The following is a 24,859-nucleotide window of genomic DNA, read 5'->3' on the forward strand; positions in this document are numbered from 1 at the left end:
TATTCATATCTACAAAGTGAAACTACTTTAGAAATCAGAACAATAATAAGATTGCACTGAGTGCATGATTTGATAGTTCCTTTAAAAAATATTATTGATTCCATTTATTTCCTTTCTACATACTTTACAAGAGGAAAAACTGGCTATTATCCTTAAGATGAAAAGCATGTAAAATCATGTTCCATAAGTCTCAGCTCCCATAAAAAAGCAATAAATAAATAAATAAATAAATAAATAAATAAATAAAGCAGTAAGACAAAGGCAGATATAAAAAAAAATCATCATTTAATTAAATACCTCAGAGAAATTTTAAAATATTTATTGGACACAATTAAGGCAGACCATCTATTTTTCCACAGTTTTACTTGTATGTAGTTTCTACTTCATTTTTTGACCATTGAGAATACATTGAAATATTTGTTGTTTCTTTTTTTGTTTCATAAAACAAGCATGTGCCTCATAAGAATTGGCCAAAGCAGAGTTCATTTGAATCTTCAGTTAAAAGGCAGAACTGAATTGCTTTCCAGTGCAGCCCCAGACATTTTCCAGTTGAAGTATCAAAGGAGAGGTTACCTGTGTCTGCCACTACCGATTGAAGTATCACACACGTGGCACAGACTTACCACTTTGTGGAGGTCTTTCCAAAGGAGGGTTTAAGTCCCCACAAAGGTTTCCTAGAGTGTATAACACAAAATCCTAATTTCTTAGACTTTAAAATGTGTTGCATTATTGGAAAATATTATGAGGTTCAAATTGGAAAGCACTGAGGTAAGTAATACTAACCTATTCTCTTTACTGCAAGATTTTTCTGAGACTGCCATTTTGATGCCATTATAAAGAGCAAAGAGAGCTCTTTTTCTCGGCACCTCAGAGGTAGTGGGCTGCTTCAGGATGAAGCTGAACATCTCTTTCCCAGCTCCTGGCTGTCAGAAACTCATTGAAGTAGACGATGAACACAACCTTCGTATGTTTTATGAGAAACAAATGGCCACAGAAGTTGCTGCTGATGCTTTAGGGGAATAATGGAAGGGTTACGTGGTCCAAATCACTGGTGGCAATAACAAATGAGGCTCCCCCATGAAGCAGGGGGTCTTGACACTGGCCGTGTCTGCCTACTGCTGAGTAAGGGGCATTCCTGCTACTGACCAATGAGGACTGGAGAAAGAAATCACAAATCCATTCGGGGTTGCATTGTGGATGCCAATCTCAGTGTTGTCAACTGGGTCATTGTGAATAAAGGGGAGAAGGATATTCCTGGACTCACTGATACTACTGTGCCTTGTCGTCTGGGGCCCAAAAGAGCTAGCAGAATCTGCAAGTTTTCAATCTCTTGAAGGAAGATAATGTCCGTCATTGTGTGTGAGAAAGCCCCTAAACCAAGAAGGTAAGAAACCTCGACCCAAAGCATCCAAGATTCAGCATCTTGTTACTCCATGTGTCCTCCAACACAAACGTTGGCACACTGCTTTGAAGAAGCAGCCCCAGAAGAAAAACAAGGAAGAGGCTCAGAATATGCTAAGCTTTTGGCCAGGAGAATGAAGGAGGCTAAAGAAAAACACGAGGAACAGATTGCCAAGAGACAGAGGCTGTCTTCGCCGAGAGCTTCTACTGCAAAGTCTGAGTCCAGTGAGAGAAGAGAGTGTTGTAAGAGGAACAAATGAATAAGATCAGACATCAGAATGAATGAATGAATGAATGAATGAGTGAATAGCAAAAAGATAGTTTATCATGTAATGCCTACTAAAATAAGTTGAGCACAGTATGATTTTTAATGAATATTGCTAATTAGTCTCTCCCTGCTCCCAGCACTTTAGCTAAACGATTGTTTTAGGTAACAGGTTTTATTTCAGGACTAGTAGAGATACTATTGGTTTTTGGAAATTATTTATCCTGGATTTCTCCATGAGTAAGGTGACAAGATATTTCAAAAAAGTTAGTAGTTTCCAAGGATCTTAAGGAGAAATGCTGTTTAGTGGAGTTTAAAAATAAAGAATAGCATTTGTACTGTTTTATGAATTTAGGATTCATCAGTTTATTGGTAATTGTTAAATACATGGAAAATCAGGAGATATTGGATGTGGGGGACAAAACTATAAAAAAAAGAAGAAAGACCTGAGTCTACAATGCTGGAGAACATCAATGTTTAAGAACCATGTGAAAAGAGATGTCAAAAGGGAAATGAAAAGGCATGAGTCAGACTGGTAGAGGAAAAGAATAAATATTAGGAAAAGATAATTTCTAATAATAAATAATAATACTGTATTCTAGTAACAGCTTGATATATATTGACACAGGGAAGTCTGTGTATTATAAGTGTTGCACACTTACATTTATAATTTTTCTAAAACCTTTATTAATTTATAAGCTAAAATTGAAGTTATGTAGCATATGTTTTCTCTACACCACGTTTGTGTATATGTGTGTGTCTGACTGTATAAAATATCCTGTGAATGCATTGAATTATTTTTACCAATCAATTTATACAGAAGTCAGATTCTATTATAATCAGAATCAATTATTATGCTGTGGTAGTTAGCTGTAGCAAAGAATGTGTTTATAAAATATTAAAAGGGCTCCCAGGGACTTACACTTTATTCATTAATTTTTTAAACTTACAATTTTGAGAAAGTTTATATGTTTGTAAAATACAGAGAATAATATGAATCTACATGAGGGCATCATACAATTTCAACAATTATTAAGTCGTCTCATTTTATCAGCAATATTTTAGAACATAGATTTAACATATAAAGACGCTATTTAAAAAAATGAGCTGCCATACCATTATTGCTGTTAAAAAGCTGAGGTTTTTAAAGCAGTGCAACACAAATTGAATATTTGACATAAAATCTCAAATATTCCAACATTTCTCACCTATAGTTTAGGTTAATATCATCAAATGTCTAGTCAGTGCTCAAATTTACTCAATTATTTCATAAACATGTACATATGTGCTTCTTATTTGCTATGTATGTTTATTTACTTATTTATTTATGGTTAAGAATTGTTTGTTTGAACCAGGATCTCATACGTTTTAAACATGGCAATTGGCTATTATATCTATGAAATACATATATATATATATATATATATGTGTGTGTGTGTGTATATATATATATATATATATATATATATATATATACACACACACACACACACACACACACACATATATTCTACAGATTCCCCCTTGATAACATTTGTTCTCCTTGAACATTTTGTGAAGAAGTTGAGCCATATTTTCCATAGAGTTTTCACAATCTGAATTTTTTTATTGCATCCTCATGCTATACTTGAACTCATTTTTGTATCTCTGTATTTGATATATCTTTTATACATTTTCATAAATATTTCCTATAAGTATGCATTTCATGCCTTTCCTCTATAAATTGGTACTTAGATCTACTATATTGCCTATATATTATTACTTAGATATTGGACTATTTTTCAATTTTTGGTCAAGAATAGCTCTTGATTGTGGTAATTTCATCAGGAACATAGTAATTGGCTTGGTCTCTCTTTGAGATGTTAACAGATACTGATTATCATTAACCTATTATTTTAATTAAGTGTTACAAAATGGGGACCTTCTAATTTTGTATCTCCCACTTAATTGAAAAACTGGAATAATTCTATAAAAAGAAACATCTGTGCACTGAAAATTGCAAGACACTGATAAAGATATTCTGTGATTATGGATTAGAAGAATTAATATTGTTAACATGTTTATAATACCTAAAACAATGTACAAATTCAATGCCATCCTTATCAAAACCCCAATGGCATTTCTCACAGAACTAGAATAAATCATTCTAAAATTTGTATGAAACCACAAATGATCTGGAAAACCAAAGTAATGCTGAGAAAGAAAAACAAATATGTAATTATGACATTCCCTGATTTCAAACTATATTACAAAGCTATAGCAATCAACATGTATGGTATTGGCATAAACACACATACAGATTAATGGAACAGAATTTGAGATACCATAAATAAATCCACATATAATATGGACAATTAATATATAACAAAGGAGTCAAGAACATACAATGGAGAAAGGACTGTCTGTTCAATAATTGGTGCTGGGAAAACTGGACAGAGACATGCAAAAGAATGAAACTAGATCACAGTCTTTCACCTTATACAAAAATTAACTCAAAATGGATTAAAGAGTTGACCGTGAGACTCAAAACCATAAAATTTTCAGAAGAAAACATAGGCAGTAACTCCTTTGACATCAGTTTTTGTGATGTGTTTCTGGCTCTGACTGCAAAGGTAAATGTAATCAAAGAAAAAATAAACAAATGGGCCTACATCAAATTGAAAAACTTCTGTGTGGCAAAGGAAGCCTTTGTCAAAATGAAAGGCAACCTACTGACTGGGAAAAGATATTTGCAAATTATATATCTGATAAAGGGTTAATATCTAAAATATATAAAGAACTCATACAAATAAAAATAAAACAAAACAAAACAAAGCAAAAACAACTCTATTAAAAAACAGACAGAAGATCTCAATAGACATTTTTTTTTCCAAAAGAAGACATACAGATATCCAACAGGAACATGAAAAGATGATTATTATTATGATTATGATCACTAATTATTAGGGTAATGCAAATCATAATCACAATGAGATATCATCTCATATCTGTTAGGATGACAATTATCAAAAAGACAAGAAATAAGTGTTGGAGAGGAAATGGAGAAAAGTGAACTCTCATGCACTGTTGGTGTAAATGTAAATTGATGTGGCCACTGTAAAAAACAGTAGGAGATTCCTCAAAAAATAAAGAATAGATCTACCATATTTCCATCTGTTCTACTAGTCTGGATATTTATCCAAAGGATAAGAAAACACTAATTCAAAAAGTTATATGCACCCCTATGTTCATTGCAGACCATTCACAATAGACAAGAAATGGAAACAACCTAAGTGTCCATCAGTGGATGAATGGATAGAGAAGGGTTTTATAGACACACACACACACACACACACACACACACACACACACACGAATACTACTAAGCTACAAAGAATAAATCTTGCCATTTGTGACAACATGAATAGACCTTGGTGGTATTAAGCTAAGTGAAATAAGTCAAATACTGTCTGATTTTACTCATATGTAGAATCTAAAATACAAAACAAATGAACAAACAAAAACCACAAAAACAAAATCATAAAAACCAAACATAATTGATGGTTACCAGAGGTGAAGAGGGGAGTGATGAAATGGCTCAATGTGGTCAATTGCATGGTGATGAATGATTATTAGACTTTTGGTCATGATCACTTTGTGTTGTTTACAGATGTTAAATTATAATGTTGTACACCTGAAACATATAATGTTATATCCTAATTTTACCTCAATTAAACAAAAAAAGTCAAAATGGGGAAAATATCTTTATCAACAATTTGTTACTCTAAAGTACAGGTAATGAGGAATCAGGGTAAATACTGGATTTTTCCAATATATTTAGGTTTTGAAAATAAATTTTATTTTTTAAATACTTTCAGAATTATGGAAAAATTGCAGAAAAGTAGAGACCTTCCATTAAACCCAAACTCAGTTTTCCTTTTTCTTAACATCTAACATTAGTACAGTATATTAGTTACAATTAATGAACTAATAGTGATAAATTATTATTATTAGCTAAATTGTATGCTTTATTCAAATTTCCTTCATTTTTACTCAATAATCTTTTTCTGTTTCAGGATACCACATCATATTTAGTGACCATGTCTCTTAGGTTTAACTTGGTTCTGACAATTTCTCAGAATATGCTTATGTTATTGATGACCCTGACAGTTTTGAGGAGTACTGATCAGGTATTTTATAAAATGCCTGTCATGATTAGATTGAGGTTGTGGGTTTTTGAAAGGTAGACCACAGAGATAAAGTACCTTTTTATCACATCATATCAGTGGTGTATACTTTCAACATGACCTATCATTGTTGATGTTGACATTGATTGTAATGCTATAGTAGCGGCTGTTAGGTCTCTCTACTGTAAAGATATCTTTTGATATCTTTTGATATCTTCCCCTTTCCAGTACTCTGAGAAGGAAATCACTGTCAGCAGCTCATGGTTAAGGAGTGCAGAGCTACATTCTGCAAGGGTGATTTGTCTTTTGCCCCACATTATTTATTCAATCATTTATTTAAAATAGTATGAACCTGTGGATATTTTTATTATTTGGATTATAACTCAGTACTTCTTTACGTATTCAAATTATTTCACCTTCGATCTCTGAGGGCTTTTTCATTTGATTTCTGTGTCCCTTTGATGTAGCTCCATCAGTGTGTGTGTGGAGGGAAGTGTTTTCACAGAAGTGAAAATTCTGGCATTATGAGATGTTCAGGTGCATATTATACTTTTCCTGTCCCAGTTCTAAAAACAATCATTTCTTCAAGGATCCTAGGTTCTTTTTGTCAGAGAATGATAATAGAAACTTAAGTTTTGTGTACTAGGCATGTACATTGTAATGGATGCAATTGTTTCTAGGCCCTCTCAGAAAAATGACATAATTAAGAAATACTAAACTTTATATATATATACCTATATAAATATTTCTCTATATAACTATCTGTTTCTGTGTTAAGCTAAATAGGAGTTCATACTGATGTCTCCAACTATAATCCATTACCACACTGTTCATTATTGCTTATCTGTAAACTTCCAGTCCAACAGTAAGAATCTGTCATGCGTTTACTTAATTATCCAATTCTAATATTCGTGTACAGTAATATCAGAAATATTAACTTGTACTCACAAGGGAAATCACTTCAACATCTAGGCCATGGTGCTTACGTATTGCTTCTTTTACTTTTACAGACTCTCTTCATTTCCAGAGTTACTTAAGTCAGCACCTCTTTCTCCACCCACCACCTTTAGTGAGGTGGTTTCATACATTGGGAATACAGTTAAATTTTATCATCATGTTCTGCATTCCATCTGGGGATTTCCCTAACTTTTAAATTATTTCTATTGAAAATCTTACATGGGGCCCCTGGGTGGCTCAGTCGGTTAAGCATCTGACTTAAGCTTATCTCATGATCTCACAGTCCGTGAGTTCGAGCCCCGCGAGCATGGAGTCGGGCTCTGTGCTGACAGCTCGGAGCCTGGAGCCTGCTTGGGATTCTGCGTCTCCCTTTCTCTCTGCCCCCTCCCATTTGTGCTCTGTCTCTTTCTGTCTCAGAGATAAATGAACATTAAAAAAGAATTTAGAAAGTCTTACACAATAAAGTCTACTTTTTGTGCTATAATGTTAATGGGTTTTGATAAACACAGTGTCATGTATTCTCCATTAGTGTTATAGAAGATAATTTTAGTGCCCTAACTTTTCCTGTGTTTCACCTATAAAACTATCACTTCCCTATGCCTAAACCCTGGGTTCCACTGATTATTATTATTTTTTTTTTGCTGTCTCTATAAATTTGCCCTTTCCAGAATATAGTATAATTGGGATTATTTATGTGTAACTTTTTCAGATTGGCTTCTTTCACATGGTAATAGCCATTAAAGAATCATTCATGTATTTTCATGACTTGATACTTCATTTTTATTTTCATGAGATACTATTTTTATTGAGACATACCTCAGTCACCTATTGAAGGACATCTTAGTTGCTTGCAGTTTATGATGATTAAAAATAAGGATATTATAAACATTTGTGCACAGGTTTTTGTGTGGACATGTTTCAGATTAGTTGAACAAGTACTTGGGATTGTATGGTAAGACTATGTTTAGCTTTGTAAGAAACTGTCAAAATCTTATGAAAAGTGGCAACGTGAATGGAACTAGAATGTATTGTGCTAACTGAAATAATTCAGTCAGAGAAAGACAAATGTATAATTTCATTCCTCTGTGGAATTTAAGAAACAAACCAGATGAACATAGGAAAAGGGAGGAAAAATAAGATAAAAACAGAGAGGGAGGCAAACCATGAAAAACTCTTAACTACAGAGAACAAACAGGGTGCTGAAGGGGAGGTGGGGGGGAATGGGCTAAATGGGTGATGAGCATTAAGGAGGGCACTTGTTGGGATGAGCACTGGGTGCTGCGCTGGGATGAGCAATATTAATGTATTATACGTAAGTGATGAATCACTGAGTTCTGCTCCTGAAACCAATACTACACTGTATGTTAACTAACTCAGATGTAAGGAAAAAAAAAAAAAGTGGCTTATCACTTTGCATTTCCACCAGTGATGACAGAGACTTTCTGCACTGCATTCTCCCCAGCTATTGATATCTTCATGTTTATTTTTATTTTTGCACTTTAACCATTCTAATAAGTGTGTTGTGATATTTAATTCTTTTATTTGCAATTTCTTAATGATAAATGCCATTGAACGTCTCTGCATTTGTTTATTTGCCATTTATGTATTTTATTTGGTGAAGTACTTGTTCAGATTTTTTGTCTATTTTTTAGTTGAATTTATCTATTATTGAGTTTTTTTGTTTCAGTAATTCTTTGTATATTTACTTTAAACTACTTCATGTGAAATGTATTTTATTGCAAATATTTTCTATGAGAGTATGACTTGTTACCTTTGTGACCACTGCATTTCTCACGGCAGTTTTTAATTTTAATAATGTCCAACTTCTTTAAAAACTTATTTCTATTCAAAAACTCATTGCTAAACTTAAACCATCTAGATTTTTTGCTGTTTCCTTCTAGAAATCTGCAGTTTTGCATTTTATGTTTGAGTGTATAATCTATTTTGAATTAATTTTTATGAAAAGTGTAGGTTATATGTCCAGGTTCTTTTTTTGCATATGAATGGCCAATTGTTCCAACACCACTGTTGAAAACATTACCATTTTTCCATCGAATTATCTTGGAGCCCCTGCCAAAGATCAGTTGCTTATATTTGTGTGGTTCTATTTCTGGGCTCTCTATCCTGCACCTTTGATATATGTGTTGATTCTTTTTTTTTTTAATTGTTTTTTATAACGTTTATTTATTATAGAGAGACAGAGAGACACAGAGCACGAGCAGGGGAGGGGCCGAGAGATGGAGAGACACAGAATCTGAAGCAGGCTCCAGGCTCTGAGCTGGCAGGACTGAGCCCCACCCGGGGCTCGAACTCACAAACTGCGATATCATGACCTGAGCTGAAGTCGGATGCTTAACCGACTGAGCCACCCAGGAGCCCCAAATATATGTGTTGATTCTTTCTCAGATAATATACGGTCTTGATTGCTGTAGCTTTCTAGTATATCTTGTAATCTATTAGTGAGTCCTCCAACCTTTCTTCTTCAATAGTATGTTGGCTTCTCTAGGTCTTTTAGAGGAAAGGCTTGAGTATTAGTGAGTCCTCCAACCCTTCTTCTTCAATATTATGTTGAATTTTCTAAGTCTTTTAGAGGAAAAGCTTGAGTGATGGGCTGAGGGTGGTGGGGGAGGGGTGCACTATGTAAATTAGCAAAGAATGCAACGTGACCTAAAGAATAATTCACACGTGCTTTACACTTTCAAACAGGATTCTGAGAGTACTTAGGTCACATCATGGTAATTGAGTAGGTAAAGAACTTAAGTAATTTGAACATAACTTTATCTATATGGTCCCATTGCAATTAAGAGAAGAATACCCTTGGGGCAACTGGGTGGCTCAGTCCATTGAGTGTCTCTACTTTGGCTCAGGTCATGATTTTGTGATATGTGAGTTCGAGTCCGACATCAGACTCCCTGCTGTCAGCCTGTCAGCGCAGAGCCCTCTTAGGATCCTCTGTCCCCCTGTCTCTGTACTTTTGATGTCTAACTGTGGTTTTGGAAGTTGCTTCAGACGTTGTATAAGAAATAAGAGTAAACAAAAGAAAAAGGAACTTACGAAACCAGAAATGTAAACTTTAAAGGGAAAAAAAATCCTATACATTCTCATCTAATAACAAGAGAATATTCCTCACACAGGTACAAAAAATAAACCTAACAAATACACCTTATTCGGGTTTTCCCTCAGGGATAATATCAAAAGTATGTTTAAAAACCAGCCCAGCATAGTGGCACCTGGCCGGCTCAGTGGGTGCAGCATGTGACTCTTGATCTCGGAATTCTGAGTTCAAGCCCCAAATTGGGTGTAGAGATTACTTAAAAATAAAATCTTAAAAAGCAAAACAAACAAAACACAAAAACCAGCCCAGCATAGACACTGACCAAACCAAAGCACATCTAAATACCTAAACTTCCTCTACTGATTCATACTTGCTGTACATCAGGCCTAACTCTCTCTTTTGACACAAATTGTGAGAGTGGATAATTCTAATTCCCTTTCAACTATTCAAAGTGATGTTACCAGTAGCTCAATTGCCTTTCAATACCAAACCAAATAGAGATTCTCTTGAAATCTGATCTTACATATCCTTGATCTTTAAAATGATTTTTCTAAGTTCCTTAAGTTTTTTCAAAAGGCGGAACTGATGGATGTATTTTGTGCTCACTGAGTTTCTTTTCACTAGATAAGAACTTAAAAGGAATTTCTGTCAAAAGAAAAAAAGATGATTTACTTTATTTGATGTGACTGTTTCATCCATCATAAAATTAGCTTGCAGTAATTCAGCTCTTAAAATGGCCTTTTAAAAGAATCTTGGTAAGTTGACAAGACTATTTTTACAGTTTTGTTTCTTTAAGAATTACGCTGATTTGTTAGTTTTTCTCAAAAATGCTCAGGCAATTTGAAAAGAGCAAAATACATAATAATAAATTCAGCTTGTATGGGGATGAATAATACCCTAATCTCCAGTAGATAAAACTAGGCTTTGAGCTGTTAAAATTTTAGCTGATGTGAACTATAAATCTAAACTTCTGATACTGTATTTCAGGGATAGTTTGGCATCAGTAAGGGGACATTTTTAGTCAGATTAGAAAAATAACTCCATTAAATAAACACATCAGAATTTATTAAGCATTTGCAATATGCAAACAATTGTGGTAGATGTGATAGATGCCGTGGAGACTATAACAAAATAAAGAATGCCCGCAGAAATCTCGTAATCACAACCAAATCCAAGATATGAAAATTTTGCTTGCAATAAATAAGTCACTTTATGTAACGTGAAAAGTAAATTGTGAAGTTTTGGTACCTTTTATTTACAAGCAAAACTAAGTTAAGAACATCTAAACCAAAAAAAGAAAAAGAAAAAGAAAACGTATCTGTAAGTTTCAGTAGCTTTGCCATTTTCATTAGATATCTTGAGATGCTGCATAATATATTTAAATAGAAGGGAATGACAGAAAGTGAACCAACGCGAAAGTCTTTATTTAAATATTTCAGACACTGTTGAAAAATGACTATGTGGAGAAAAAAAAAAACCTTTTTCTTGAGATACAAGTTGAACAGAAAATGGCTAGAGATTGCCTTCTTATAATGGAGTTCTTTAGTTTACTTATACAACTTCTTATTTGCCTATTAAAACCTCAAAGTAAATCTAACAAACATCATTTATGCCACTGAATTAAGAATAAAATAAAACAGAATAAAATAAAATAAAATAATAAATAAAATAAAATAAAATAAAGACTATAAATCCAACAAAAATATCCACAAACATATTAAATAAATAAAATTCATTGTGTAATCAAATCCCCAAATATGTCAACTCAGTCATCTTAGTGCAATAATTTTATAGTTCAAAGAACTAAAGAATCTGTCTGGTTATTTGTTGTCATGTGAACTCTCCCTGGTTTCTCTGCTTCAAAAACAAAATCAAGGGGCGCCTGGGTGGCTCAGTCGGTTAAGCGTCCGACTTCAGCTCAGGTCACGATCTCACGGTCCTTGAGTTCGAGCCCCGCGTCGGGCTCTGGTCTGATGGCTCAGAGACTGGAGCCTGCTTCCGATTCTGTGTCTCCCTCTCTCTCTGCCCCTCTTCCATTCATGCTCTGTCTCTCTCTGTCTCAAAAATAAATAAAAGTTACAAAAAAAAATTAATTTGGGCAGTTTTTCCTGTTTTATCTGATTAATGTGGTATCTCATAAGTGCATATAAAGTTTGTTTTTTCCATCCCTGAATACCTCTTTGTGGTCGACCTGATGGGACAAAAGTAGACAATAGACATACAGGTTAATTCCTTACAGAATTGAAGCAAAATGATATAAAAGCTGTATATAAGGAAAAGCACCATTATTTTTACTGATTACAGCAAAAGACCTTTCTTCTCTTGAATAGCACTTTGGAAATTCACATCTGGAAATTGGAAGCTGGCATAGACTCCATTACAGTAACTTTCATTGTTTTGGGGCAGGCATTTCATCAGTGACAGTTTACTTGAGAGCATTAAATATACTTTAGTTTCCCAGAATAAGACATACTTTTTCTCACACGGCATTTTGAATTCTTTATGTGTGAAAAAGTATAACCTTTTTTCAAAATTTTGATCTAATGATGTTTGATGTTCAGTATTTTTTCAGACTTACCAGTTATGCAGTGAAAAGGGAGCAATTTCTAATCATTCCTAGGCTCAAGATATTGAGCTGCACATTTCAATAGGCACTAAGAATTCTGGTTACTTAGGTGAAATAGATGACTGTGATTTCTCTTCTTTTCCTATTATCTTGCCAAATCTACTAATTATATTTTCCTCCAATATTTAAAACAAATGTATTTCCTGGGTGATTGTTATGAGTAGCAACATTTATTGGGAACTTATTCTATTCGAGATATTTACAAAATTTGTTCATGCGAAACTCATCACCATCACAAAAGGATTTTCTGGTCCTTCTGACTGTATAATTTAATAATAGGAAAATAAGTGTGAGCTCCCTAAAATCAATCAGGAAATATTACTTGGATTACTAGAGTGGGAAACAGAAGAATAGATGTCCCTTCACCCAAGAAGCTAAGGGTTCAATAGTGAGGTTAGGCAATGTTGGGTTACATACTGTAGGATGAGGAGTCCAGCATCAGTGCAAAATTCTCTGTGGGGCTGGGGAATGCCTGGGTGTTTGTCAGCTAAGCTTCTGACTCTTTTCTTCTTAATTTTTTTTAATGTTTATTTATTTCTGAGACAGAGAGAGACAGAGCATGAGTGGGGAAAGGGAAGAGAGAGAGGGAGACACAGAATCCAAAACAGGCTCCAGGCTCTGAGCTGTCAGCACAGAGCCCGAGGTGGGGCTTGAACTCCCAGACAGCGAGATCACGACCTGGGCCGAAGTCAGATGCTCAACCGACTGAGCCACAAAGACACCCCTAAGCTTCTGACTCTTGATCTCAGCTCAGGTCTTGGTCTTCAGGTGGTGAGTTCGAGCTCCACAATGGGGCCTACTTAAAAAAATACAATGTGTGATACTTCAGGCCTTAACATAAATAGGCACCTAAAAAGCCTTTACCTGGCAGACCTCATGGGAGAGAGCTGCCCTCCTCACACCAGAGTTGGTACATAGACAATGTATTGCCGTCTTTGAAGACACTTGCAGTCTAGAACTCAGGATCTCTGATTGGTCACCCTCTCATACATAGCTGCATTCATAGCCCAGGTACCTTCATTTGCCAGTGTCTTTATGGAGGCCTTCCAAAGGCATTTATGTCAAAACCTCTTGCCAACTGGAGGTGAAGGCAAAGAAACTTGAGGACACATTTTCTTCCCTCGGAGTCGGTACTCAGTACTTTCCACGCCTAGTCTTTTCTCCTCTCCCTCCCCTAAGCCCTCCAGGTTCATTAAACTGGACGATCCATTTGTTTTGGGGTCCCTTTGCTGTGAAACATCTTAACTGGTGCCATTCCATAGGGAAGAGTGGATTGGGGGAGTTAGTACTTTCTCTGGTTTAGCCTATTGGCCCATGTTTAAAGCCTTGACGGTTACTTTTATTTTGACTTGTCTTAATCAACTACTCTGACAACTGGCAGCTTAGCTCTGTTGAGCTCCTAACACAGGAAAGAATGTGCATAAAAAATATCTCAGTGCATGGGGTGCCTGGGTGGCTCAGTCGGTCGAGCATCTGACTTTGGCCCAGGTCATGATCTCATGTTTCATGAGTTTGAGCCCCATGTCAGGCTCTGTGCTGATAGCTCAGAGCCTGGAACTTGCTTCAGATTCTGTGTCTTCCTCTCTCTCTGCCCCTCCCCAGCTCATGCTCAATCTCTATCTCTCAAAAATAAATAAAAAACATTTAAAAAAAAGTATCTCAGGCAGACTAGAAGACTAAGGGAAATTGCAGTATGTAGGAAAGAAGTGGAGGATTAAGGATAATTATATGTAGGTCATGAATAAATGTTGTGAACTAAAACCGAGATTATGAGACATTAGGAAGAGAGGGAGGATAAGAATCCGGTTCAAATGAAGGCTTTCAGTTGGAGTTATGGCAAGAAATGTAGTCTGATAATCCAGGTGGGGGCATTTTATAGTTAAACTAGAATTCAAGAAAATGCAGTTTGTTTTTATCCCGTACAGACAATGAGAAAGTCATGATGTGTTGGAGCAGAAAAATAACATAATAAAACTTGTATTTTAGAAGTGGTTTCAGAAGTGTCTTATCCAGCTTTCTGTCCAGCCTCACCAAACATTTATTGTTAATACGCTCTTGGAATGTATTACTCAAAATACTGGAGTATGTTTGCATAACTCATGATCTAAGAGGGTGATATGTATTTCAACAAAGGGTAAGAAGTTATCCTACAGTGTGACTTAACAGAGACGCTTTAACAATACTCTGGGGAAATAGGTGTATAATTGACCAACCCAGGAGACAAATGGAGAAGGTCTCTCACAGTGGGTGATTCACAAGCTGAATTTTAAACATGTGTAGGAGCATAGGAAGAGGGGCGAATAATTGTGAAAATATCCCACAGACTCAAAGCCTCTATTTTACTTCAGACATTCTCCAAACTTTATTTTATCTTTCAGAAAATAGGAATAATTTCATTTATCCTGGAAAACTATATAAATCAAAGGGTTGCCTTGACAACCAATCAAAGTGTTTGTAAATCCACACACACACACACACAATGTCTTATTATTAACAATGAATCTCTGTACTTACAAAGCTTTGGGCGACACTTTCAGAAAAGTATAAATGATGCCTCATAAAATACCTCGTTTACATCTCCAGCTTATTTTTCCACCAATTTTCCATAGTTGTATATCATTTTGACCAAGCCAGGTAATAGTCAAAAACAGTGCAAACTATCCCATCTTAATGAATCTAGAACAGTAGTATTTGATTAAAAATATCTGGTAGCTAGAAACAATTTTAAAACTATACACAGGCCTTGTAAATGCTGCATTTTAACATGAAACATATACATAGATACTCAGTTCCCAAACATTTGCTGCCGGTCTATTGTCTTTTCCTTGGTGAATGGAATTACTGATTGAAGTTTGCAACTGCCTTACGTCTACATTTTCAGTATGGTCTAGATTTTCCAGTTTTACATTCTCTAGAGAAGAACAAAAATTTTGAAGACGGTTTTCCAGATTTATTCTAGATATTTAGTCTAGATATTCTAGATATTCTAGATATTTCCAGATTTATTCTAGTATGTCACTGTTATCTTTTCACACCCAATTTAACAATACATTTTTAAATTGCACACCTTTGCCAGGTATTTGCAAATCACTTAATTTGTTTATCATAATGACTACCTTGAACTCATTTAGTTGATTTACATGTGATTTAAATTTATTACATAGCTACCGTAATAATTGCAAGTGGCTTCAACAGAAGTAGAAAGAAAACCAACTGCTTTTGACGGCACAACCGGGAGTACTGGAAGAGTGTGTATCTGCTAGAGTATGGTTTACCTACTCACGAGCATTTAGCATATGCTGAGAGTACTCCTCAGTGCTTTCTTTTATTTAAAAAAAAATTTTTTTTTCAACTTTTATTTATTTTTGGGACAGAGAGACAGAGAGCATGAGTGGGGGAGGGGCAGAGAGAGAGGGAGACACAGAATCGGAAACAGGCTCCAGGCTCTGAGCCATCAGCCCAGAGCCTGACGCCGGGCTCGAACTCACAGACCGCGAGATCGTGACCTGGCTGAAGTCGGACGCTTAACCGACTGCGCCACCCAGGCGCCCCTCAGTGCTTTCTTTTAAAAAAAAAAAATTGTTTTAATGTTTATTTTTGAGAGAGAGAGAAACATAGTGTGAGCGGGGGAGGGATAGAGAGAGAGGGAGACACAGAATCTGAAGCAGGCTCCAGGCTCTGAGCCGTCAGCACAGAGCCTGACGCAGGGCTCAAACTCACAAACTGTGAGGTCATGACCTGAGCCGAAGTCAGCCGCTTAACCGACTGAGCCACCCAGGCGCCCCACTCCTCAGCATGTTCTCACAGAGAGAAGATTATCAGTTAATTTGGATAAATGGATTAGATGAATTTCCTTGTAAGGGTTTCTACTATCATTATCGTTATTTTCCGAGCTCTCATTTATTTACCTTTGCACGCGTTGCCCCCTCTGCTCAAAGGCCTGCTCACCTGTCATCCTGGGAAATTACTACTCATTTTTAAAGACTCCAGGAAAAACAGCAATTTCCCTGGAAATTATTTTCAAATTATTTCTTGCTAAAGACTGTCGGGCAGCCTTTCTTCTGGGCTCAAAGACCTTCCCTTCTAAATCACTGTTGTCGATCTTTTTACACCAACATTCATCATAATTAATTATTTATTGAGCTTAAATTATTGAGCACCTTATTATTATATACTAGGACTGTGTACAGCAATTTGCATGTATTAACTTATTTAATCCTCTTAACACCCTATGAGGTAGGTACTACTATTTTCCTCCCTATGTTATTTTATAAATGTGAAAGAATCATACAGAGTTTGGGTAATGTGTATAAACTAGCATAGTTAGTAGGCAAAACTTTCAGGATTCAAGCTTCAGCACTCTGGCTTCAGAGGTCATGTTTTTCGAGTTTGCACTTACTGCCTCTCAATCACAAAACATAATATTTCACTTGTTGGGGCTCACAATGAGTGATTTGTTTTTTCTATTACAACTGTCTTTTTCATCTTTCTATCCTCATTAGAGAGCACCAATGTCTGTTATATAATATTCACCACACTGATTTTTAATAAATGAGTAAGGTTTCAAATACCTTATGGCCATTCGAAATGTAGAGGGCTAACTGTATCAGACATCTTTTTAAAGTCAGTACGTCTAGTGAAAAGTAGAGGAAATGCTGTATTTTTCATATTCTAGGTTCTTTGTTGTTTTGAAGGTCCACAGAAGCTTATTTTTCATCTCAGAGTGGTGTCAACATTATGTGGTAGTTGATTGAGCAGTCTTGTAACGTTAATAAATCGTGGAGGCTGAAAATGAATGTATCATTGAATGAATCCAAATAATATATATATGTATATATATATTTTTCTCTTCTGCCATTCTATCCATAAAGTTCAAAGCACTGCTTGTCTGACTTCATAAAATTTCCACCGGATAGATAGGTTAGAGCCACTCCATAGACTCAATGTCATACAAACCATGTGGGTTGATGGATTTTTTCACATCAAACTGTCATCTTGTCTCTGCTGTTACATTATATTTGCTACCTCAACAGTGATTCAAATTGTGATTTTTTTTTTACAGCTGGTGCCCAACTATAAAATAATCCGGTATGTTTTTGGCCACCCATTTAACTGTTTACTGATATCCAAAACGCGTTAGTTTTCAGTCCTCAGCTTGAGTCTAAAAATTGTCTAGATTTTTGGTTGTTTATTGTGGCACACATTTAGAAACAGGTCTATTTGTGGAAATCTCACTGTGACTGGAAACTTTTTTAGAAGTCATGGCTGACTTATTGATGTAACATTTTGCTTTCCTTTATTTATTTCTTTTTTTTTTAAATCTGACAAACACCATCTTTTTTTTTTAATTTTTTTTAACATTTATTTATTTTTGAGACAGAGAGAGACAGAGCATGAACGGGGGAGGGGCAGAGAGAGAGGGAGACACAGAACCCGAAGCAGGCTCCAGGCTCTGAGCCATCAGCCCAGAGCCCGACGCGGGGCTCGAACTCACAGACCGTGAGATCGTGACCTGAGCTGAAGTCAGACGCTTAACCGACTGAGCCACCCAGGCGCCCCTCCTTTATTTCTTTCTTTATGCCAGTTACCACCCGGCTCAGTTGATGACATTTCATGATGGCTGCTGGCAGTGGTGCTCTGAGAGTTAACTCTGGGCAATTTGGTATTTGTGTAGGCTTGCGTATCCACAGCCAAGGAGCAACACATGTTCACAAATATCCATGAGAAGACATAATTTTGGTCCATAATTTCTGAAGGATCCTTTTGAATTTAGATGGGAAAGATATGCTCTTTCAACGATGACAATGGATTGGCCTGGGAAGAGGGTGTAAAGGACCCTCCAGGCAGTGGGAACTACTATTTGAGTCACAGAGGAAAAAACAAAGAGAAAAAGATCTAGGAGTCGATAAATAATCAGGATTGGAACTGCACGTTGTGCTCATGCATGTGTGTGGTATCATGTGTGTATGTGTGTAAGTTCACATTCGTATTTTGGGAATAAAATGGAGGGGTATAAAAATAATAGAAACAAACAAATATACAAAGATTAAAAAATGATGAAATATTTTCTATAAGGAAAAAGGAGTTTACTTTTTATACCACATGCACCAAAGAATTTTAAGCAGGACATTAATGTAATCAGATTTCTGTTTTAAACTTCGTAGTTGTAGAGAGAAAGCATTGAGGTGGGAAATAACAGAGACAGACGGAGGACCAATTGTGCTATTTTTGTGTTAGCTGAGATGAAAGATAAGTGGGTCTGTACTGGGGCAGTAACTAGGAGGGTAAGGAGAACAGATAAATTTGAAAGAATTTAGAGAGAGAATACCACTTGGTAAAACACCACTAGGTAAATTACTAAATTGGGCTGGGGAGTGTAATGATGGGAACATTTGGGAAAGAGTCAGAATGATGCCGCAGCTTCTGGCCTGTGCTTTTGTGTAGAAAAGCTCATTGAGATTTATGAACACAAATGTTTACTATATTGGGGAGATGAGGGAGGCAGAGATTGGGATAGAGAATTATTTGGGACATGAAGAATTGCATGTGCTTATAATATGCACAGGAGGAGAGATACAAAGGCAGCTGGAGCTCAGGGGAGAGATTTGGACTGACAGTGTAGGTTTGCAAATCATCACCATATGCCTGGTCATCGAAGTCAGGAGTGCCAGGTTGATCATAAAGACAAATCTCAGAGCTGTAAATGAACAATCAAGTGGGTTAAAAATGCACCAGGATAAAATCTACATGCTTCACATTTTGAACTTCTTACTAATCTCCATTAACACTTACACTCTTCCATATCTCCTCACTTTTAAGGATGTTATTCCTCTATCTAGAATACCTGGTACTTCTGTCTCGCTCTCTGTCTGACATGCTCCTCACCAGCATTAACCAAATGCACCTGAGATGTAAGTTAGGCACAAGGAATCTGAAAGTAGGAGGAACGGAGATATCTGATGCAGGGCAGAAAAGAGCCAAGTACGTTCCCTACTTACTCTTAGTCATCGTAGGTATTTATGAATAGCGCGTTCAAATATTAACTGTTTCCTGTCTTACCAGGATGACATCTTTTTTGTTGCCTGAGCGATCTGTCCGCATGATTTTTTTAAATAATGTTTAAAGCACTTCTTTATATTCACCTGTTTGCAAGCTACATGCTTCTCTTAGACTAGAAATTCTTCAGTGTCCTGGTTCTAAAGAGAGGACAGAATAAGATGGCAAAATGGGATTAGTCACTTAAAAACTTATTGGGGGGACACCTGTGAAGGATAAAGAAGGTGGAGGCACGAGAATGTGGGGGTGCCTAAGACCATAACACATATCTGACACCTGTGAAGGGAGAGTGGGGAAAAACAGGTTTAGGAAAGAGTAGCTTCAGTCTTCAATGCCATTTTCAGAAAGTTCCCAGTGGTTTTGGAGTGACTGCTGTCACATACACATACACATACACATACACATACACATACACATACACATACACTTACACATATACGTATACACAAACACATATTTTTTTTCACAAGGGATGATGTATACGGCATACCTCCTTGGCTGCCACCTGTTGTATTTTGAATGCTCCTTGGAATAAAACCAATGTACAATAAATGTTTTAATGAATGGGTGAATTGAATGGATGACTTAATGAACAAAGTTTTCTAGAAGGTTTAGTGGGCGTCTTTGCTTGCCCTTTTTTTAAAAATAGATTTTCTTTGCTTGTGCTTTTTTAAGCAAATGCATATTTTGAAATATGAATAGTAAGGAGAATTTAACTGACTCTTACAACGTCCTTGATTTCTTTAGGATTACATATTCATCAATTAAGATTACTAGCCAGATAAATTATGTAATTGGTATTTATATCCAAATAATCAGTAAATATATGTTAGTATGCCACAGATCTATTGCTTCCCCTTTTATTCCTCACATAGACTTAATTAAGAATGTGTGGTTACTCTCTGCTATCTCGTGTCAAATAATGACATCTGTTTTGTTGTTATTCATTTCTACACATCTTATAGAGCAGAAAAATTAACCACAAAATGACACTGTTGCCATAACATTAATGTCAAACACCTATTGCTTCAGTAGGAATCAATATTTAAAGCAACCAAAAAAATTTCATTTTCAAAGAATTTTTCCAATTGAACTAAAGCCCTTTTCTTTAAATAATGCAGGCTCTGGGTTTTAAATATTATTGCTCAGTGAAATGATGGAACAAGCTTAAAATGCTAATGTGAATTAAATTTTACTAAAAAAAATGTAATTTATTTCCACTCAATAATGTAAGTATTGTCCTTAATTTTGAGATAGAACAATTGCATGTTTTTTATACAAAGTATCTTCTAAAACGCTATTTTTCTTAATAACTTGAGCTATATTCAGGCTTTTGAAATGTACATAAAAATGTAATTTGGGGGTGCCTGGGTGGCTCAGTCGGTTAAACGTCCGACTTCAGTTCAGGTCATGCTCTCTCTCTGCCCCTCCCCTGCTTGTGCCCTGTCTCTCTGTCTCAAAAGTTAAACATTAAAAAAAAAAAGAAATGCAATTTGGATTTTAAATCCAAATATATGTATGAATATATATTTATGTATATTTTAAATACATATATTCCTAAACGTGAGATTTTTGCACATGTGTAAATATGAGATATTTTAGCAGTGACAAATGATTATCAATCTGAATTTAAAAGTGAAAAATAATTTACATAAAAGAATTATTTTCCTTTTGTAGATTATATACCTAATTTTGAAAGCAAAATTTAATCTTGAGTAAATTCAAAATTCCAGGTTTCTTTTAAATGAGATTTTTAAAAGAAGCACGTGAGGTAATATTTATATTAATAGGCATGTACATTAGTTTCTTAGAGCTGCCATCACAAAGTACCATGCACTGGGTGACTCAAATAATAGAAATTTATTCTTTCACAGTTTTGGAGGATAGAAATTTGAAAGTGTCAGCATGATCATAATCTTCCTGAAGGCTCTAGGGGAGTATCTTTTTTTTTTTTTTTTTTGCCTGATTTTGCTTCTGATACATTCTGGCCGTCCTTGGCATTCATTAGATTGTGCATGTATGACTCCAATATGTGTCCTATCTTCACATGATTTTTTTCTCCTCTGTCTTCTTATCACCTTCTCCTGTGTCTATGTCTCTGTGTTTATTCTCTTCTATTATAGGGATACCAGTGGTAACAGATTTAGAGCTCACGCTACTCCAGCGTGACTTCATCTTAACCTAACTAATTACAAAGGCCCTATTTTCAAACAAGATCACATTCTGAGGTTCCAGGAAGAACTTGAATTTGAGGGACACTATCTAACTAGATAAAGGATGTAACCAATATGTAACACTAACATCTATTTTTTATGCTAAGTTCAAAGTGTTTAGTTTATCAAATACTCTAGGAGAAAATTGTTAGATAGTCTAAAGAAAAACAACAAAATTGATCATGTTGGCCATAACTGAAAATAATACACACGGACACCCACTATGAGTTTGTACAATGAATATGGAGTGATGGATCAACTTAGTGCTCCAGTGTTGTAGGAAAGTATCCCAGACTGTATCACTTTTCATAAGAGCCAATCTAATATTTAGGGTTTTTAAAATTGCCCAAAATTCAAATATGTTCAGCTACAATACACTGATCACAAATAATATGACATAGCACATGTTTTTTAAGTTCTTCAATTCATTCTCATTAAGCTGTGTGGGAAGTTAAGAATTTACCTAAAACATATGTGAAAGCATAATTGGCCAAAAAAGACTCTTAGTACAGGGAACTAGTCACCTAGAGCTTTGGCCTGGAGAGGGAAACAGAGAGCAAGCTACACGTGGGTGTTTGTAAAGTCTTTAATAAAGAAATTATTTATAAAGATGTACACAGGGTATAGGGCAGCATTAAGTTATAGGGGAGTGTCCTAGAGCTAGTGGCGGTAATGGTAAGGCTGCTCTTCTTTCTCTATGGCCAGAAAGGGAGAGGGGAAAGAAGTTACCTGAAACCAGAACCAGAGAGGCTAAGAAGAAGGTCACCTTATGAAAGCTGGGACCCTTAGTGATGTGTTCAATCCAGTGAAGCGAACCTTGCACGAGAGAAGCTGAGGTAATAATTAATTTGGCTTCTCTCTATTTCTTCCCTCTATATGCCCACCCCCCACCCCCCAACTCCATTGTCAGATTCTAGCCAGAAGTCAGAAGCAAGAAAGCTCCTTGATCTATATCCATATACAGGTTAGCCTCTCAGAGCACAGACCTGGGTGGACAAGGATGTAGTTCAGATCTGAAAGTCCGTGTCAGTATCATTCTCTACCCATCCTAGAAAATTGTTTACGCTGTCTGATAAAGGTTAAATATGCTCCTTTTTAAACGTTCATTTTTAATACGATTTAGTCCTAATGTCAGGCTGAAAAACTGAGAGTTTAGCTAGACCCTGCAATCAAACCAGTGATAGCAGGTAGGGTCACTGGCTTTTTGTTACATGTAGCAGCAAGCACTGTGCAATTGACAGGGACATCACGCGGTGTTTGTGTAGCGGGCAGCAGATTCAGTCTAGCATGCTTTACAGAAATTGCTGCCATTTGATAAGTAACTCCATATGGACTGAGGCTGAAGCACTAAATCATTGTGTCTCCTTCATGCCAAGCACTGATTCATTGCAGTGTCTTACCCTGGAACTCATTGCTACTAGATTTCAGAAAATATGCTTGTTTTCCCCAATCATGACGATATCTTCAATTTATTATTTCTCTGGCTGAATTTGATGATGTTGATATTTGAACATCACCGTGTGTGTGCTAACCTATTTTCAACAAGGCATCTACTTATAATAGTAGCAGGGTTTGAAGGAACCTTAAAGGTCGCATAATCTCACTTCTTACCACATGCATACCATCCCCAAATGATAGTCATATATCTGACTTCTGCTCGAATAATTCCAATGACAAGGAACTGACTACTTGAGATGCAGCCTTTTCTATGCTTGGATAGCTTTCATTGCTAAAAAGTTCTTCCTTATGTTGAGTGGAAATTTATTAACTCCATTTTCCAAAACTTGGTCCTAGTTCTGTTCTCCAGAACAATAAATTTAACTTTATATTCTTTTGTTAACTCTTGGACATTCACTAATGCGAGATTTTTAGCAAAGCACACGCAATTTAGATGTGGTGTATATCCCATCATAACCATACGGAACAGATTTATTCTGTTCCCTGTTTTCAGCAGCAGTGAGTGCTATTGTGTTCTAATTTTATGTCAAAATTCAAGTTAAAAATCAAACTAGACTATATAGAAGTGTCAAAATCAAAGAAGTATTCAAAATTGTACATTGATATCCTGATTCTGCTTCAGAGTTCATGGTAGAAGCAGGCTATTTGTAGGAATTTCAGAAAAAAAAAATTCATTTGTATATAAATGACATTGCTCATGCAGCATTCCCAATCGCAAATTATGAACTTAAACTTGATGTTGAAAATAAAACTGAATTTTGAGTGAAGTTTTTACTAGTGCCCAAACTTTATTTTATTTTCCATCTACATATGAAACAGAGAAAAGAAAAAGCGAATATGTTAACAGATATGTCAACAAAACACAAATACTGACTATATATTGACCACTAAATTTAATAACAGAACATACATATACAACATGGTGCGTCCATGCTCTGGCTTAAGAGCACTTCTTTTCTGAATGGTTTCTCCAGAGTTCCATCCCTTCACTATGAGGAGCTCACTCACATTACTTATTCCCCTTCATCTAGTTTATGTTGTCTCCATGACTTACCTCTGCTGTAACTACTACATTATGGGCTGAATACCTGCTGAGTTAGTCTTGATCTGGGTTCAAGTCAACATAATATGTTTATTGAGAATCGAACATTTACTCTGTCAGGCACAAAAGAAAAAAGGAACAGGAGTCAGTCAAAACTATGGAAACAGCAACTTTTTTTCCAGAATTACTTCTGCACGCCACACTCTGCCTACATTCTTTTCCTAAGCAGCAGTGTCTTGAGAATATTATTTTTTGTTCGTTGTATTCTAGTATTAGCTATTTTGCTTGAATTCCATTCCATTAGAACTTGTGGCAGTTATTCAGATTTCGCAAATGGCTCTGAGGTTTACACCTCGATGCAGCTCGGTTCCAATTTTGCTGTTAGGATAGCTGACCCGCATTTAATAAGAATCATGCTCCAATTTTTGATTTTCTCAGTGAAATAGACTCTGAGAAGATGAAACACTGAAAAAGTTTAAATAACTCATTTTGCTTATGTAGATATTGCTTATAGCTAAAGATAGTATGAATGCTACCAACTGAATAACTGTAAAAAATTAAGTTCTCAACTCATCCAAAATATTTACTAATTCCTCTGATAGTTTATGCATGCTCTACTC

The 24,859-nt window shown here is 35.7% G+C and overlaps 1 long non-coding RNA gene and 1 pseudogene across 1 annotated transcript in view; both read left to right on the forward strand.

Moving 5' to 3' along the window:
• The window catches only part of LOC102899323, a 98,800-nt gene that overhangs the window by 35,172 nt on the left and 38,769 nt on the right, over positions 1 to 24,859 (forward strand). The gene's annotated exons all lie outside the window — the stretch shown is intronic.
• On the forward strand, positions 892 to 2,354 carry LOC101086337 (annotated as a pseudogene).

Source organism: Felis catus, chromosome C2 (assembly GCF_018350175.1).
Source record: "Felis catus isolate Fca126 chromosome C2, F.catus_Fca126_mat1.0, whole genome shotgun sequence".
Taxonomy (NCBI): Eukaryota; Metazoa; Chordata; class Mammalia; order Carnivora; family Felidae; genus Felis; species Felis catus.